At 44.6% G+C, this 17,675-nt stretch overlaps 1 protein-coding gene across 1 annotated transcript in view; it reads left to right on the plus strand.

Moving 5' to 3' along the window:
• The window catches only part of RBM6 (RNA binding motif protein 6), a 58,431-nt gene that overhangs the window by 24,100 nt on the left and 16,656 nt on the right, over positions 1–17,675 (plus strand).

The raw sequence follows: 17,675 nt of genomic DNA on the forward strand, positions 1-17,675 counted from the left end.
CCTTTGTCCCATTTGGAGTATATAGAATTGGGCAGGTGTTTTTGCTTGATTAGGTTTGGTCCATTGCTCCAGCAGAGAGCCTGTAGGCACCAATCCTTAAACTGAACTGAGTGCCTGCAGGTGCCCAGTAAATCACTGCACACACATGCATGGGAAGAAGCTCTGGCTGGTGTTCCACCGCTGCTTACAATGACCTTCCCAGCATCAGTTACAGCAGCCATTCAGGCTGGGGAATGCTTTCCTGTGCTTCCCTTCCTTACTAGGGACAGGAGTTGAGGTCCCAGCCATACACGTCTGGGATGAGCTAAAAACAGGCAGAGTATGAAAGACTTCCAGTTTTCTGCCTGCTGTACCTGGCTATGTGTGTGTGCAGAGGAAAGCTGGAAGATGGAGTGCTTGGAAGGGATCATCTCCCAAGCCTCCATATGCCGATCTTCATCATGTTTTAATAGACCTACTGTAGTTAGTAGTTAAAGAATAGAAATGTGGGGTTTGGGATGTCTCAAGCTACATGCATTTGGTCAGGAGAGCTGTAACTTCTGGCTTGCCCCACATACGTTAACTTGTCTAATCTGCTTTTGACTGAACATGAAAATGAGCCCTTCTAATTACCTAAATTAAAAAAAAAAACAAACTAGCAATATTTGTACCTGACATACTGCAAAGGAAATAGGTGACTTTAAAATTCTCGGTAAGGGACAAATAGAGATCTTCAGAAAGGGAGTTATGACTTGTCCCTAGAGAATCGATGTTCCACTTCAGTGACCACCAGCGTAGAGTTGCAAGATCATCTCCTTAGACCGACAGTATGCATTTTTGCAAGCTGCAAAACCAAAAACCTGTGTTAGCTAAGACACAGATTCCTTGATAATTCAGTTATTTTTCAGAAGGTTATCAACTGTCCCTGTCAAATTCAGTCACTTGTGAGAGCATAAATAGCAAGTGGCATGCTGGTCGCTCACTAGTCAACTCGCCTCTTTCTCAGTCATCTACAGGCTGGGAATAAATAGCTTGTGCAAAACCAGCATTTTTAATGCTTTTTAATGCCTGTTGAACTGCCCCTGCCTGAAGAACAATTTGTTACACCTCTACATTGTATCATTCTAATATTGTGAAATCCTTTTGTTTTACTTGGCACACACCAGCACCCACTTCAGATCATTGCCAGACTTGCAAACTACAGATTTACCAGGTTCAACTCCCTCCATTCAGTAAATCTTAGCATGTATATGTGACTGCTGAGATTTGAGGGGGCTTTTCTGTTACACATATTGTGATCAGGAAAACACCCATATTCTGTGTTGCCCTAATTTTACAGGAGAGTTTCATTCCATGTGTATTAACTGCCACAGCTAAAGTAATGACAACAGGCCCCTTATTAATTGCTTTGACTTGCTGATTGTTGCATTGGCAACTTAGTCCAGTGCCAAGGTCCCACCTAAATTGTATGAAGGGTGCTGCATCACAGTTATTCCCAGTGTGGAGGTGCTGGGGCACAGGGCTGGATGAGTGAGGTGGTAGTACCAGGTGCTGGCTCTCCCACTGGCCCTGTGGGGGCTCTGCCCCAGCAGGGCACATGAGCTGCTGATTTGTTGTGCAGAGCCTAGATCCAGCTCTTGTAGCATCCTCATGGTTGGTGATGCTCCTGTTGGCCTTTTGTTTCACGGTGGCTGTCACTTGAGTTGTGTGAGACCTTTTTTCTGTCTGTGATGAGCTGCTTTTTTGTTGGGGAGAAAGTTATTTTGAATGGAAAAACAGGGTTTCTCTCTGCTAAGTTGCAGACAGATAATTTTTCCTCCCTTATTTTAATTTTTGAAAGGATATGTTGTGGCATTTGGCGTTTACTTTGGCGTAGCCCTTGGTGTAGTAGTGTTTGTGTCTGCAGGCACCAGGTTGGTGTCTTGGAAGCAACTTTGGGAATACATCCCATGGCTGCTCTTGTCCACAGGCATGGGATCTTTTTGCATTCCTCCTTCCTGTGTAGAAAAGAACAGTCATAATGAGCATTGTTACTTGGTGTGAGAAAATCAGGTGGAAAATGAAATACCCTTTGTGTACTGTTCTGTGTCATAAAGGCAGGAGGAAGAGACATGGAAGGAGCCTGTCTCTCCTGCTTGCATATTTTACTTGTTTTCACTGAGGTGGAGCTGGTTGTTACACATATGGAAGCAAGAGGGGTTTTTGAGCTCAGAAGCAAATGGTTGTCTCAGCTGACTCTGTAGTACTGTCTCCAAATCCACTCAGGCCTCAAACTTAGCAACACTGGCTGCATGAATATTTCCTAGCTTTTGTTGCTAGTAACTAACAATTTTGTAATCCTTTCCTCCTATTTCTTAAGAAAGAGGGCAAGAGGAGAGCTTTAGCATGAACTTTTAAAAATGCATATACTGTACATTATTGTACAGGTCTCCAGGCATGTGCTGGAGTGGTTGTTCAAGACTTGCTCCTGTGCCTTCCTGCACTGAGGCCAGTTTGTCAGAGCAGTTTCCCTGCAGTGCTGTCTTGGTTCAGCTTGCTGAGCACACCAATGTGTCCACTCCCGGCTTGCTTTTTACTGGGGAGAGTAAGAGAGATTCTTACTGGATTATGTGGGTACTCACTTGAGCATGTCCAATTCTCGTGCAAGTAGAAACATCAACTGTGTGTTTCTCCTGCTCCGAGCCTGTTCGCCTGTATCCATTCACGGCAGGGTCTTTCTGTATACTGTGTGAACAGAGCTTCTGGTGCAGATCAGATTTCACAGGCTTTTCACTGTAGCTGTTGGTGTTAAAATCCACAAGATGCTGTGACAAGCAGGCAAAGCTTAGGACTTTCTGTCCTGAAAACGTTTGCAGTAACAAGCTACAACTCTATGTGGCTTCCCGGTTAAATAAAGAAGGAGCATGTGCTAATCCTGAGAATGGAACTTCTCCTGTGACCTGTAGTCTTGGAGTATTTATTGAAGCCTGTGGTACAGGGAATATGTTGCAATTTGTAAGAGAAAATGTGTGTCCAGCCATCAAAACTAATTGCTTTCCTTTTGGTAGAGTATGCCTAATAGTGGAGTCTGGAATTTTTTTTTCTACAATTTGCCAGATTCCCCCTATAATTGAAGATGACACCTGCCTCAAATACATGTTCAGGGGCTGTCTGGTATCCATCATGTATTCACTTGACAATGTTATTGTGTCTCTATAGTTTTAACCTGCAGCTGAGGGTGGTGGTGGCATGTCCACAAATACACTGAAATCCATTTGTGTGTTAGGCTATGGGTGCTGCAGATGGCCTTGCTTCTAATCTGTCCTCCTTGGATCCATAGCTGGCATTATCTTCTGCTTTTCTTGTTGCATATTAGGTGTGTGGATTTTGCTCAGGTTGTATCATTAGTACAACTCTTTTTCCCTTGTTCTCCCTCACCCCCACAAAGCCTGTCCTGTTTTTGACTGTGGATTTCTGGAATCTGCTTTTGGAGTCTTCCACTTTGAGTGCGGGAAAGGCTTGTATACCTAGGTAGTTTCTTCTGTAAATATCCTAATGGTTTGGGAAACATGTACATTGTGGAGGAATTTTTATGAGCCACGTGACCTATGGAACTTTCTCTCCACAGGCTAGTAGTGGATGAGTGGATTTCCAGGCAGCAGAGCTGATTTGGGGGTTTTTTTGTATTTGATTCAGTGTGTGACCTTGTCATGAGTTCACCCTAGTCTTACATCGCAGAGGCTTGACATGTTGAGGCAATCATTTTTTCATTCCATCTTGTGTCTCCATAATCACCATATTATAGCAGCATTTAACTGGAGTTGTAAGCTTTTGTGATCAGTATGGAAGCCTGCAGTGGGAAGCTCCTGGAGCTGAGAATCCAGCTTGCCTGTGAGTAAGCAGTTGGATCTGCCTGCAGTGACCTGTGATAGGGTTGGGTCTGTGGGTGCACATGTGTGTGTCCTGCAATGAAGCACTGATAAATGCATTGCCTCTTTGGAAGGACTGGCTTAATCTCCGTGTGCTGCGGAGACCTTCTATGTGCAGGGAAGGGTGGCTTTTGTTATAAAATATAACTGCCAAAAAATACTGAAAATATTTCTCCAGACCTTTTTCTCTTCTGTCTTCTCAACATCTTCTGTCATCTCAGCTCTCCAATCCGTGCGAATACTCTTAGTCCCTCTTCCTTTGGCACAGAAGGTTGTAAGAGATCTTCTGCCAGAGACTTCACACACTCTTCCTTTCAGCCAATAGTAGCTTCCCATCAGTGTGTTTTCTCCAGCCCTACCCAGATAAAAAAACCTACAACCTCCTTCTTGGCAGCTCTGTCCTGCCTTGCCTCAAGAAGCAAACCATGCTACCCAACGTGTTTTAAAATAAGTTCGCTTTTCACCAGAACAGTTGTGAAGCTGCATCTTCTTGCTCTACTTGTGTGATTCCCAGCTTGCCATGTCCCTCCCTCCACCTCTCTGCTCGTATTCCAAAATCCTGTCCTCGTTTTTCCTTCAGCCTCACCTTACCCATGTGGTGGGGACTGTATGTGTTTGCTGCTGTTGAGCTGCTGCTCTGCAATGGGATTGTCCCAGAGGACAGCTTTTGGGTGAGCTGGCTGGAGCATGCAGTGCATGCTTAAGTGGGACTTCCTCAGTATCTCTGCTGCTGGGGATGTGTGGCCCAGTGGGGTTGTCTCAGGACTCAAATATTGCTGTTTATTACAGCAGTATTATATTGCACAGAATTATATATTCTGTGTGCTGAGGTTGGCTTGGGCTGCTGTATAAATAGGTTGTTTCACATAAAGCATCACTCCCTACCCTTCTCTGAAATGAAACTGCTCTCCCTCCTGGCCCCTGCATTTCCATTCTGGTGATGGGCTTGTAGGAATTTTCTGCCCATTGACATTTACAAATCTATGTGATGATGTAACTCTGAAATAACCATTCTTTCTGTATAGATTATAAACACCTTGTTAATCAAGTTGTTCTCTGTTGGATTAGATGTTCTGTTTACAATGCCAGGAGCTGGAGGGAATAACTGTGATTTCCTGAAATTTGTTTTAGTAACTTTATCTGTGAGTGATTGACAAGGTAAGTGTCAAGTCCTCTCTGGTTGATTGGCTGTGTGATCTGCTATATCAGTACTTGTGCTGCATCACTCACAGCTGCTGGGCAGGAAAAGGTTGGATATTCCCTGCACTGGTGGCTCCAAGTGAGGAACCACCATGGCACAGCCGGACCTTTAGTTGTACCCAGCGCTGATGTAAAAATGGCGGTACTTGAAAACTTCTGCTTGTGCATGCTAAGTGCAGTGTGTACTGCAGATAAGTCTGCTTCTGTCCCTTCCATAGGGCTAAAGTTGTGTTGTAGAGGACTCATTAGCAGAGCATTCCCTAAGAAATAGCTTAGGATTGGTCATTTTCAATACTCAAAGCATTTTCATGAGTGATGAGGCATCTGCAACACTCATCCTTTGAATTAGTTTCTAGGTGAGATCTTGCCTTGAGCTAGTAAAGATTTGAAGTAATCTTTGGATGCATGGGCAAGATACAGATGGCACCCTGTCTCTGTAGCTGTCAGTTCCTCTCCTCCTAACGTGTTAATGGAATAATTGTGCGCCAGTGGGGAAATCTTAGTCACAGATTTTACTATATATGCTACGCATAGGTGCAGTTTCACCTTAAAACAAAGAGCATTGGTTTTCTGCTGGCTGCTCTTTCTCACAGACTGTATGTTTTTTATTGTTTGCATTCATCATTAGTTGATTTTCTGTGAAGATCTGTAGAAACTGTAGATATATCCTTGTGTAACCATTTGGAAGGTGCGTAACTAGTAGCCTCAGAGCGCTTCAAAGGAACATGGTAAATCAGGTGTAGGGCAGATTGTGTGGTGCTGCAGTTTATAGATTGTGTATATGGTCAGAAGGGGATTTTGGATTAGGGTATAAAATCCCTTGATCAAGCTCCTATATGAAAGTAGCAGGACTCATGCCATTAATTTGCTTTGATGCTTTTGAAGTCATCCTTTAAATAAGCTGGTGACTAACCAAACTGCAGCTACACTCTCAGAAATTCCCTCTGTACTCTTAGAAGTGGACTATGGTGCTTAGAAGTGGTGCTGATGATGCGACTGAAGTGTCTTAGGGGAGATAAGCAGGCAGTGAGAGAGAAATGTCTGTACGGGTTCAGTCATAAATCAAGACATCTCAGTGAATGCACCACAACTTTCATTTCTAGAGTGAAGCCATTTTCTATCACGGTTTTGCCATAATGTTTTGCACAGGACCCGTCAGTGAGAATGAGGTGACATAAATTGTTGGTCTGAGTCCAATGAATCCTCAGCCCAATTCCAGCAATGTCGAGGGGAACACCAGATATGTTTTACAAGCATATGAGCCAGATTATAATGCTAGGACTCCATCTGGACTGTTTTGATAAGTGGGAGCACATCAGAATGTTGCAATTTTCACTTGATGAGTCGTTTTTGTGAGCTTCAGCCTCAGAACTCTTCGTTCATGCTTTTGTGCTATCTTAGCAGCAATTGCTTTTCCATTACTTGATGCACTGTTGATGTTAGATTGCTGGAACAGGAAGGTAGAATGTTGACTCCAGAGGTGGAAAAAAATGTTGAACTGCATGCACCCTGGGGTTAAGGAAGAAGGCAGAACCACTGTTTCCTTCTCTTCAAAGAAATGCTCTGCCTACCGTTCTGTTGAAATTATGTATGCTTTTTTGTGCATCTACGGTTTTGATAGTGAGAGAGCTGGATTCCCTTCAGATGTGGATTTTCGTCTGTTTTCTTCCCATCTGAGTTTGTATTTGCCCTTTTCAATTTAAATAATGGAACTTCAGCTGCCTGGAATTTGGGTTCATTCAAAAGGAGTACACTGCATTTTGCTGCTTTCTGCTCGGGTTGTGAGACTTACACGAGTAAAATATTAAATTCAGATTCAAGTTTGAAGATGGAAGATCAAAGCTCTGGCACTCAGCAACTTTTACTTGGGAATTTCTGTTTCAATTTGACTGTAGCTGGGTACTTAATGTTCTTGTCCAGAAATTAAATTATTACAGTGGAAAATGGGGGCGGCACGCCTAAGTGGGCTGTTGTGTCATTATCCATCAATCACAGGCAACAAGGAAACAGGTATTTAACACAGGAGGACATGGAGTTATTATCTGCCCCATTCCCCTGCAAGCCACAGGGCACCTGCTAGACTCTTATTAAAGCTTTAATACCTGTGGAGAGTACAAGAAACACTGCTGCAAGATCAGAGATCAGGAGTTTTGCTGTCATTCTGTATCTGTGCAGGACCAGGAAACACATGAGGTGGAAGAGCACTGAGAGGGCTGGCAGGCAAAATCCCTGTGCGCTGCTGAGGAAAGGCCAACTTCCTCAATCCTCTCACATAAGGGGGAAAATTTCTTCTTCCGCCATATCAGGGAACCCGTGAATGGGACAGCCACTGACAGGTCGTCAGTAGCACTGTGTGACCAACTTCCTGAATCCTGGCTACAATTGCTCCCAGAAGAGGGTTGTGTGGGAAAATCTTGGAGCTGTTTTGTATGAAGAGACATAGGTTGGGGATGGAAAGATATTCCTGGCTTCTGCAACACAAAAGCTATCATATGTAAAGGAACATTCTCCCTGAAAGTTTATTTTCTGCTGCTGTTGCACTGTGTATGTGTTGATAGCTACGAGATGTTGCATCCAAGTGTTCTCCTGCATCTCCATCGCTTCAGGCCACCTATAAGTTTAGTTAATTATGCCTTCCATGGGATGAACAAGCAGCTGCTGAAGGAGAGGACTCTAAAATCAAGTCTTTGTCATGTAAGGAATTACAGTTTTAATGAGGGTCAAAGCAATAAAGCTCTAAACATAAGATTTAAGTATTTAAGAATCTGAAACTGTCTTTAGAACAAGAGAATGAAAGTAATTTTCTCCTGTTTTCATAGACAACAGGGGAAATCTTATTTTTTGTGACATACAGTCCATGTCTAACCAGGAAATTAGCAATATTCAGATGGGCTTCATCAACCAGATTTGAGCCAGGATGGCATTATAAAGTGCAAGCAAACATTTGATGGACTTTTCCATCAAGGATCTCAGGAGTAGATTTAACAGAGAAAGTAATTTTAAGTCTTAAGAATCCCAAGATGTATTTTTATACACTTAATTCCAGGTTGAGAAGTCTCACTAAGAAGCTTTCTCACGGTGCAAAGCTGTACATTAATGATATGATGACTAAGGGATTTTTATTGTTTATAGCCCTAAGTTTTTGAAAGCCTGATTGATTCTTCCCAACCTGTGATATCACTGGAGAGGAGTGCTGAGGTGGTTTGGACTTTTCCTCCGATAAGCTGTTGTTCTGTGCCTGGTTCATGTGGAGCTGGTGTGTCCACTGCCACTGCTGCCTTCTCTGTCCATTTTGTTAACTCAGCTCATTTGTTTTTCTCCCTTCCAGTGTGTACTGGGCACATCACTAAATGTAAGAAGTGAATTCCAGAAAGTTTCACAGATACCTCCTAATGACAGGCAAATGATTGATCCATCAGGTTCTAAGAGGAGCAGCTGAAAGCATCACCTCTCTGGTGCTCTAGTGCTTGCTGCAGAGACGTGAGCAACACACAGGGAGCTGCAGGCAGTAGTACCGTGTGCTTGGCTGCCCTTGGTCTGCACAGGCCAGTCCTGAGCCACCAGGTATTAAATCCCCAGGTATTAAAGTCCCACAGGAGGTTCAAATGACAATATCTAAAGTCCCACAGGAGGTTCAAATTACTACTGTGCAGCTTATCTGACAGTTTAAAGAGATGTCTATGTGTGCCACTTCCACTTCTCAATCTCTTAGGAATTCAGCCATGCTGAGGCACTTTGGACGCAACAGGGAAGTCTGTTCTTTTCCTTCCTTGGTGTCAGGATTCTCAGAGGGACTGCTGTCCTGCACACTCACTTCTATGGCTCTACTCTCCCAAAGAGTTGAGGTCAGCCACCAGAGCCTTGGAGCCTGAAGAGTCATTACTCCTGCACCCTGACAAGGCACCAAATTCCTTTCTTCAGTAGTTCTGGGAACTGACCAGGAAGGAATGATCTGAATTTACCTCTGGACATTGTGCAGTGCAGTTGCCTGAAGGAACCTCTTTAACCTCAGTGCCCTGAAAAAGGAAGAGGGTCCCATACGGAGCTGTGACACCCACTAGTGTTACATTGCACCCAAGCCAGGCTGGCAGGGAAAAATTTCCCTCTATAGGGCTTGGATAACTGTTCTTATGCTGTGTCAGGTTTCTTGACAAATACTTACCCAAGAGGTTAAAGCAGCTGTTTTCCAAATCAACTCCTAAGAAGAGCTCAGGAGGCAGCATCTGTTCAGACACAGAAATCTGTACAGGTTGGCCAACTGCCTTGAGGTTCTGTCCAGGTGTGACCATTGAGGATGTAGCTTTTGGACAGGCCACCTCAACGTCACAATGATGTGCTGGGAATCATCACTGGGATGACACAGGTAAGTGTTGCACGGCTGGTGGCAAATGGCAGAGCTCTTATCCTGTGGGAGGCAGTATCTGATGCTGGGAATTTAGGAATATTGAGAAATGTCTCTAAGTATAAACCCCTCTTTTTTTCAGAGGTACTTCCTCTTCTCAGGGTTTTTGGGTCTTTTCTTTTTCAGCAGAGAGACTGTCCTGCAGGGAGCTTGCCTGAGCACTGGCTGCAGAGAAGGCACTCCTGGGGAAGGCTCTGAGTGCCTAAAAATGGGGTTTGAGGCGTGTCTGGAGGAGCCTCTGGAGCAGGCCTTTCCCCATTGCACTTGGTGTGTTCTTAGCAAATGTTTGCTGCTGCACAGAACACCGTGTGTTCTGTTCACTATGCAGGTGTTGGAATTGGTGTGTAATCCCATATATACATGCTCCAGTAGAAGAGCATGTGTTGTTTGTGTGTGGGGTCTTAAAATGCTTAATTAAATATCTTGAATTGTCTAGCAATAAATTTAGCCCTTTAAGGCAAAACTTTCCAGCCTGGCTTTCTTTCCCACCATGATTTTGAATTGGAATTGCTCTTTAGGGTTTTGATATTTGTGCTTCAAACCTATGATTAAGGTGTTGGGTGTTTCCTCGTTTCCCAGCTTCCTGTGGCCGTTGCTAATTGTAAATATCCCTGAGGGAGGTGCACAGGAAGGTCCTGGACTGGATTACTTCTTTGTGCTAATATGCTTAAGTTTTATATTGTTTAACAGTGAGATGGGATGAGATAACCTTTGAGGAAAAAAGGGGGCCATATAAAAAAAAAGAAAATAATGAGAAATATGTCCAGGCAGTAGAGCAGAATTTTGGAGAGAGAAGGAAAGTCCGTGTTGGGAGAGAAGAGGGTCTGTGAAGCAGCTGTTGTTCAAATATAGTCTGTGCAGTAGCCCTTGATAAGTCAAGGAATATTGATGAGGCAGAGCCATGTGGATCCTTCCCTAGAGCCATCTCTGAATAATGATACTCAATATGCTAAATATTTAAATACTCTTACATTTTGATAGTTTAAGTATGTTCTTCAAATAGAGGATTCAACCTGACTGATATTTTTCTGAGCATGAAAGTGTTTGACTTAGAATCATTTAGGTTGGAAAAGACCTTTAAGATCAAGTTCAGCTGTTAAAGAGACTCACATGCATGGCCTCCTCCACTTACCTCGTTATATGGCCTTAACCATCCATGCTTCTCTTTAGCTGTGGAATGGAAGCACAGCCAGTAACACCAGAGTACAGAATTTGTCCCTCTTGAGCTGCTGTCCCCAGATCCTCACTCTCTGTACTCCAGAAATCTTCTTTGGACTTCTTCATTCTGTAAAGGAAATTGCTTTCATTTTAAAATTTCCACTTTTTTTCCCAGTGATCCTATAAGCTGATCTGCAAAGGTGCCCTCTTCAGAGGAGTGAGGGAAACTGGAGGTCGGCATTAGCCAGGCAGAGATGCATTAGGGCCTTGAGTGGCAGGTAAAAGTCCACTTGGCTTCACTGGATCAAAGAAAACTTTCAGATATGTTGAAATCTACTTAAAGGGTGAAATGCTGAAACTATTCCTATCACCTGCTGCGCAAAGCTGGCCCTTGAGCTTTTGAGGTCCTGAGCATATAGTGTGTTTTCCCCAGCTACGGCACATCGCTGTTATCCTTCCTGGAGCTGTAACTGGGAGCTTGCCTGTGCCTACTGTTTTGGTGCTCTCAGAGCAGGGCTGAGAGTGCTGACAAGCAAGCAAATGCTGCGTTAACGATAAGCACTTTGAGAGTCCTTAGTTGGGGACTGAATTGGAGTTCAAAATTCAGGCATTAAAATGTAGAGAGCCGGCAATGGTCTGAAAAGCAATTACTGTGTGTATTGCGAAAAGGATATCAGTTGCGGGGAGGTGAGCTGTAGAAAGATACTGGGACTTGCTTAAAAAGAGTATGGCTGGTATCCAGGGAATTTAGAAACTGTAGGAAGAAAACTGGAGGTGTCTTAGCAGGCTAGCTGGGGTGTCTGTGGAAATAAGGTACTTAAAGGATGCAGGCTGGCACCTTCTGCTAAAGGACAAATGGTCTGGATAACCAGGCAGGAAGGGAGGCCTGAGGAGGGAGCAAGTAGATAAGGAAGCTTGTGTGGCATGGTGGATGGTCCCAGGCCTAGTGGGTTTGTGTAAAAGGACTTTGAACAAGAGGTACCAGGAGCTATCTGGAATAAAATAATCCTTATATAGCATCTTAATCTGTTACATTTAGCCACTGAATTTTTAGGACTCTGTCAGTTAATCTTCCTAATGCCTCAGTTCTGTTAGTGCCAGTTTTGTTTAACATGCCCATCAGTGGTGTGCCTGAAGCAGTGTTATCAGCTCAGGAAGGATGATAGCTTTGGGCTCTCACTCTCAGGCCTCCCCTGACCTTGAAGACCAGGAGCCCTGAGCATGCCATGCTGGATAACCTTGGATCACTGTTGAAATAAATACCTTACTGCTAAATGCTTCAAGGTGATGCACATGCTCTTCAGCTCCATAGCATCTCTGATGCCCAAGGGCCAAATATCCTGCTCTTTGGGTGACCACTAAGACATGTTTATGTTGTCAGTTGTCATCTCAGGTGCTAGTCTTGATAGAAATCTGTAATAATAGTACACAGCAAAGTTTGGATCAGTTTGGTGATCTAACAATTCCTCAGGGATCCACCACTTTTCAAACCATCCTTTCCCCTATCTATCCTGGATCTTCTGCCTTGGCTGTCAGCCACTTAGCAGTAGAGTGCTGGATACACTCCTAGATCAGGAAAAAAAAAAAAAAAAATAATATCCCTGAGCCGCAACTGGTTTGAAAGCTCGAGAAAGAGGCTGAGTGCCCTGAAGAAAATCCTACCTCATGAGGAATTTGCTTGTAGTTACTCTTGCTGTAGGAAATGCCAGATTGCTGCAATATCCTGCACCAGCCTGGACTGTTCTTGTTTCTTCAGCTCCATGTCACACTCCGTTTTCTAACTGTTTCTAACTGTTCCATCTAACATACAGATGGATTGTGGTTGTGGGCTCACAGCTTTTCTCATCTGCTTTTGTCAGAGGTAAGCAGATGTACTGCCTGTTGCTCTGTACAGTTTAGTCCCTTGTACAGCAGCTGCTAATGAGTTTGGAGATAAAAACATCAGCATATGGAAAACAGGGCATGAGAAGCTGGTTTCTGTTGGCGAGATGATCTTGTTCTTCTGAAACATATCGAAGTGGTCTCTTATCCTCCCAGGTGCTGGCTCTTTGCTTGGTCCCAGGAAGGTGCTACCTCCTCCAGTTCTGCAAGCAGCTGGGACAGTTAGGGAGACCTTGGATGTTTGACGTCACCTACCTGCCTAATTTGAAGGTGAATCCTGTCAGAGAGAGAACCCCGTTCTCTCCCTGCCAGCTCCCACTCAGCCTCTGCATGGTGCATGCCAGTGGAATAGGATGCCATTACATAACTTGCATTGTGTGGTGGTTGGGGGTTGTTAAATCTGCATTCCTAATCCATACTCAGATCGGAGCAGAACCTGAAAGCATTCTGATTTTCAGTTCTAATTAGATCACCTGGCTTGTGCTGTCAGCTCCTTGTCTCCTGTGCTGTGCTATCCCAGTGCATTTGGAAGCCAGGGCTGGAATATACCCTGAGGATGGTAAGAGCTTTTTGTTCTGGGAAGTGTTGTTGGAACAAGAGGCATCTACTCCATTCCCAGACTGCCTCCTGGGGTAGTGTCTGAGCATTCCCAAGGCAATAAACACTTGTTGTTATTAATTTTAAATAATTTTTAAATGACGGCTGTATACTGATTTTTGAATAACCGTCCTAATTATAGTAAATACGCATAAGAGGGCTGAATTAACATCATATAAACAAGGTTAGTTCTGGTATATTAATGTGGCTGCTTTGCTGTGCTGTCCTTAAGCATTCTTTTGTCATAATCTTTATATGCAGTTTTTTATCTGTTTACAAATGGTATTTTGAATTAATTTTTATCGTATTGAACATGAGTCTTCCAGCTTGGTTATTACTCAGCAAGAAGGATACCTGAACTTTTCAGTTCATGGTACAGATATTTTCTATTGATTCAGACCACAAACAATATGAGGAAATAATTAGCTGACGGGGTGTTTGGTTTGTGGATGAGCCAGGTGGTTCGTTTGTGGTGTAGGCACCTTCTGCCTTGAGGTTGTGGCCAAGAAGAAAAGTTTGGCCTATTAATCCTTGTGGATTTGGGTGCTTGGTAGCTGAGCCTTGGTTCTGTTCCAAAACTGATGTGTGCCACCCCAGGTGTGTCATCTGTAAGGTGAGACTGACAATTGCTGGTCCACTAAGTGAGGCACTCATGATCTTCCTTGTGACCAGAGATAGTGGCATCCTGGCTGGATGGCTTTTGCCACCCCCCTGGAAGAGCTGGAGCACATTCCTCCACAGCAATCCATGGGTGGTGTTGGTTGCTGCATCCTCATCTCCGTGCGGTTTCACAGTCCCAGTTGTAGCTGCCAAAGCATGACCTGCGGGGTGAAATACTTGGAGTGCTGTCATCGCATTGTTCAGAGGCTCCAAAGTGAAATTTTACTGAAGGTTTTAGTGTTTGAATAGGTTCAGTTAAAGCAGAAGCCAGGTTTGATTTGAGGGAGTGGCCATGTCCCAGAGCTCTCCTTCCACATTTCCAGTTTTCTAGGTCACTCTTGGATGCTCTAATTTTTTATCAGAGAAACAGCAAATCTTTGACACTGATGATTCGTATTCTGTCATCTCAGTCTTGAGAGCAGAGAGATACTTTTTGGCAAGTTCTCCCCCTCCTCACCCCCAGTCATCATCATTAAAAGGCTGTCAACAAGCATGAAGAATCCCAGCGTTCTAACTGTGAATGCTAATTGACAGACAAGCAGCTGAAGCGTGGCTTGTGCAGTGCCTGACCTGCAGCATGCTCCTGGCCCTGGCAGTTGTTCCATAGGTTCCCTAGGAAGTGGAATCAGAAAGCTCAGTGCTCATGTACCTGCAGAGCCAAGATGGGCTCTGTGCAGAGCAGTGCTGTTGCAAAGAGGGTAAACCAGAGGTGGACTAAACCCAACTTCAGAAGTAGGCATGATGTGTCCCTAGGGTGTGGTCTGGCTTTTTCTCACAAGTAGGCCTACCTTCCTGGTATTCTTTATGCTTCTTTAGGGAACAAAAAGCTTGGAAACTGCTTTAGTGAAACTAGCTTTGTTGCTGTGCCTGGCTGACACAGTCTCCAAAGTGCTTTTGGAAGGATTACATCACCTGTGGATGTCATGGCTAAGGGATTTTCTCCTTTTTCTTTCCCTCTGTAAAAAACCTGTTCCTGTGGGGTTTGTCCCTGCATAGTGAAGAGCTTTGAGACATGGCTGTGGTGTGTGTGCTCTCTGAAAACAGGCTTTATGGCTTCCTGGCACAGCTGTCTAGGTCCATCTCATGGTAGGGTTGCTCTGTGGATCAGTCTGCTGACAGGAGTATTTACATACTTGGCCATAGGGCAGATTTTTTAGTAGCTGAACTGGCTGGGACTGAATTGTATCGCTTAGATTAGAATTCAGTGTTGCATCTCCAATGACCTCTAAGCAAAAAATCCATGTATAACTGTGTTTGAAGGGTATCAAACAGTAGCACAAATCATTGCTCCCAGCAGTAAAATCCTGATGCTCTGTTTTGATGAATTTGGCAATTCAGAAAACAGTAGAATCTGTTCATGCTCTTGCAAATCTGGGCATTTCCATGGCTGAGAGCTTGCTGTCCTAGTACTGCAAAGCTGTGCTGCCTTTTAAACCCTTCACTGGTGAGTCAACTCTGTGTTTACTGCTAGTTATGAGGGGGAGGTTCCTGACTGGGAAGACCAGAAAGACATTTCTGTTTCACTGTGACTTAGAAAAAGCCAAGCTGCTCTGAAGTACAGGGTTTTAAAAATACAAAGGAATTAACAGACATAGTGCAGGTTGCTGAAAAAGTCCAGGATAAAATGCCTGAATTTGGAAGAGATACGGTGCCAGACACAATATGTGGCATACTTTAACCTTAGCTTTCCCCCGCCCCCCCCCGCCCCCCAGCACTGTTCCTTGAAATTTTCAGAAAATCTTTGTCATTTCACCAAGATTTGCTCAATTGAAATCTGCTCAATTGGACTAAAATTTAGAGTATTATCCAAAAATTTTTGTACAGTAAAGGAAGATCTAGATGAAGAAGGGTAAACAGAGATGGGCATTAGAAGAAATAAAGGTTCTGAAAATATTTGTGATGGAATCTAGTAACAAAATGGGAGAATGAGGAATTCAAGCCATTGAATCCTGACAATGCGTGTCCTAAGTAAAAGACCCATTTTGGAGAGTTAAATGATGATTGCAACCTTGAAAATGATTTATCAAGAAGAAATCAGTAAGAGAGACCTTGCTGAAAAAGTGAGCAGGCAATCAGCAGGGTGTTAGGGAAATCAAGGATTAATTATGCAAGTGACACTTTCTGCAGTCTCCGAAAATGGAATTTGCTGAAGGGACCAGCACCACCAGCACAACATGCACTTAAATACCATTTTCCATAAAACCAAAAATAATCTTAAGGCTTTTTTGGCAAGGTTTGTCCTCAATGGCTGGTAGAGGAATGACGCTGTGAGATGGATCGCCCCTGCCAGAGGAGATGTTCTCTAATCAAGTTTTTTGTTTCCTGAGCTCGTAGGCAGGGCTGCAGCTGCCTGCTGAGGGGCTGCTGTTCCCAAGGACTTCCCTGTGCTCATGAAGATGTGCACCCTGCCTTCTCCTCCTGCCTCTACCCATGGTGTCCTGAGGCACCCACGGGCATTTCTAGCCTACTCCTGGCACTGCCTATCTTTGAAGTGTGTGCTGGGATGTGGTGGGTCCCCTGCTTGGGAGAGAGAGCATGTCTGTCCCAGGAACCAACATTTCCAGTGGTACGCTCTTGATTTCCACTTCCCTTTCTCACTTGTGTTTCCTCACATGCCTTCAAGAAGGTGCAAAGCCTCTTGCAGACAGGTAAAGTGAGCAATGCTCCCTGCTGTGAATAGACCCTGAGCAGATTCTCCAAAGATGCAGCAGTATGCTCTGGGTGCACACATCAGCCTTCAGAGAGGTCCAGTAATGACTCGGCTTTCTGTCAGGCAAAGGCAAATCCATGTTGGAAAGCAGTGCTTGCGCAACTGGGTGGCAGAAAGGAACCCCTCAAAGCGTTCAACATAGGCCTGGTAGGAAAGAATGGCTTCAGTTCATAAAAGGCAGGATGTGAAGAGGGGAGGTGGTGGAACCCTGCTGTGTTCTTTCCTAGGAGTTAATGATTGTTGTACTGCCACTCAGTGATTCCCTCCTATGAACTCTTCACTCCCACTTTGCATATTCCCTAGCATCTCCCTCACGTTCTGCAGAGCAGTTTATGCATGGGTGTATCATGACTTCGGAATAATAACTCTGGGAACTTGTTTTCTCGTGTTCATGGTTTGCACTGGGGGTTTTTGCATGGTGAGGCTACTGGGTCAGAGTACCTGGGAACCTTCTAACTCAGTAGAGGTCCCCAAAAGAGGCTTGGGACCGTCAGCTCCCTGACATCTGTCTGTGCTATCAGACAGCTGCTCTCCTGGGACTTGGGAGACCTGGGTCTGGTTCTTTTATTGATACCGAGTCACAAACTATGGTATTTGGGAATGGAATTGGCTGCGTGGTCGGGCAGTGCCTCCATTAACAGGAGATGTCTCATGGCTGTGTGCATCTGTGACTTGGCCTGCCTGCATCCTGCGTGCCCAGGCATGGCCTGTTGTCTGTGGCAGGTGGGAGCTGCTAGGAGTCATTGCTGCTCCAGGCAGGAGCCAGGGGACTTGTACCTACGACCCATTTTATCTGAATTTCAGCAGAGCTTGTGGGTGTGTTGGCACATCTCCAAAGCATCACTTGTGCATCTGGAAGCCGTGTATCTGTGGGCAGTGGAGTCCCTCAGGTACTGCTGCTCAGGAGCTCGAGGCCAGCCTTGGCACAGAAGGGTTGGCTGCAGAGCAGTGGCTCTGCTGGCTGCAGGGCCAGTGGCAGATTTCTGGTGTATTTCTCTGAAGAAGAGCCATGGTTTCATGACTGGCATGAAGACTAACCGGAGTATGAAAATTCTCTCACCTGAGAGGATTTTTCCACACATTCCTCCTCAAGCAGCTGCCTTGAGGCCAGCCTGATGGTGGCTGGGGTGAGGGAATCTGTCCAGCTGCCCCTTACCAGTACCTGGACTAAAGCAGGTTA

This window comes from Sylvia atricapilla, chromosome 11, assembly GCF_009819655.1.
Source record: "Sylvia atricapilla isolate bSylAtr1 chromosome 11, bSylAtr1.pri, whole genome shotgun sequence".
NCBI lineage: Eukaryota > Metazoa > Chordata > Aves > Passeriformes > Sylviidae > Sylvia > Sylvia atricapilla.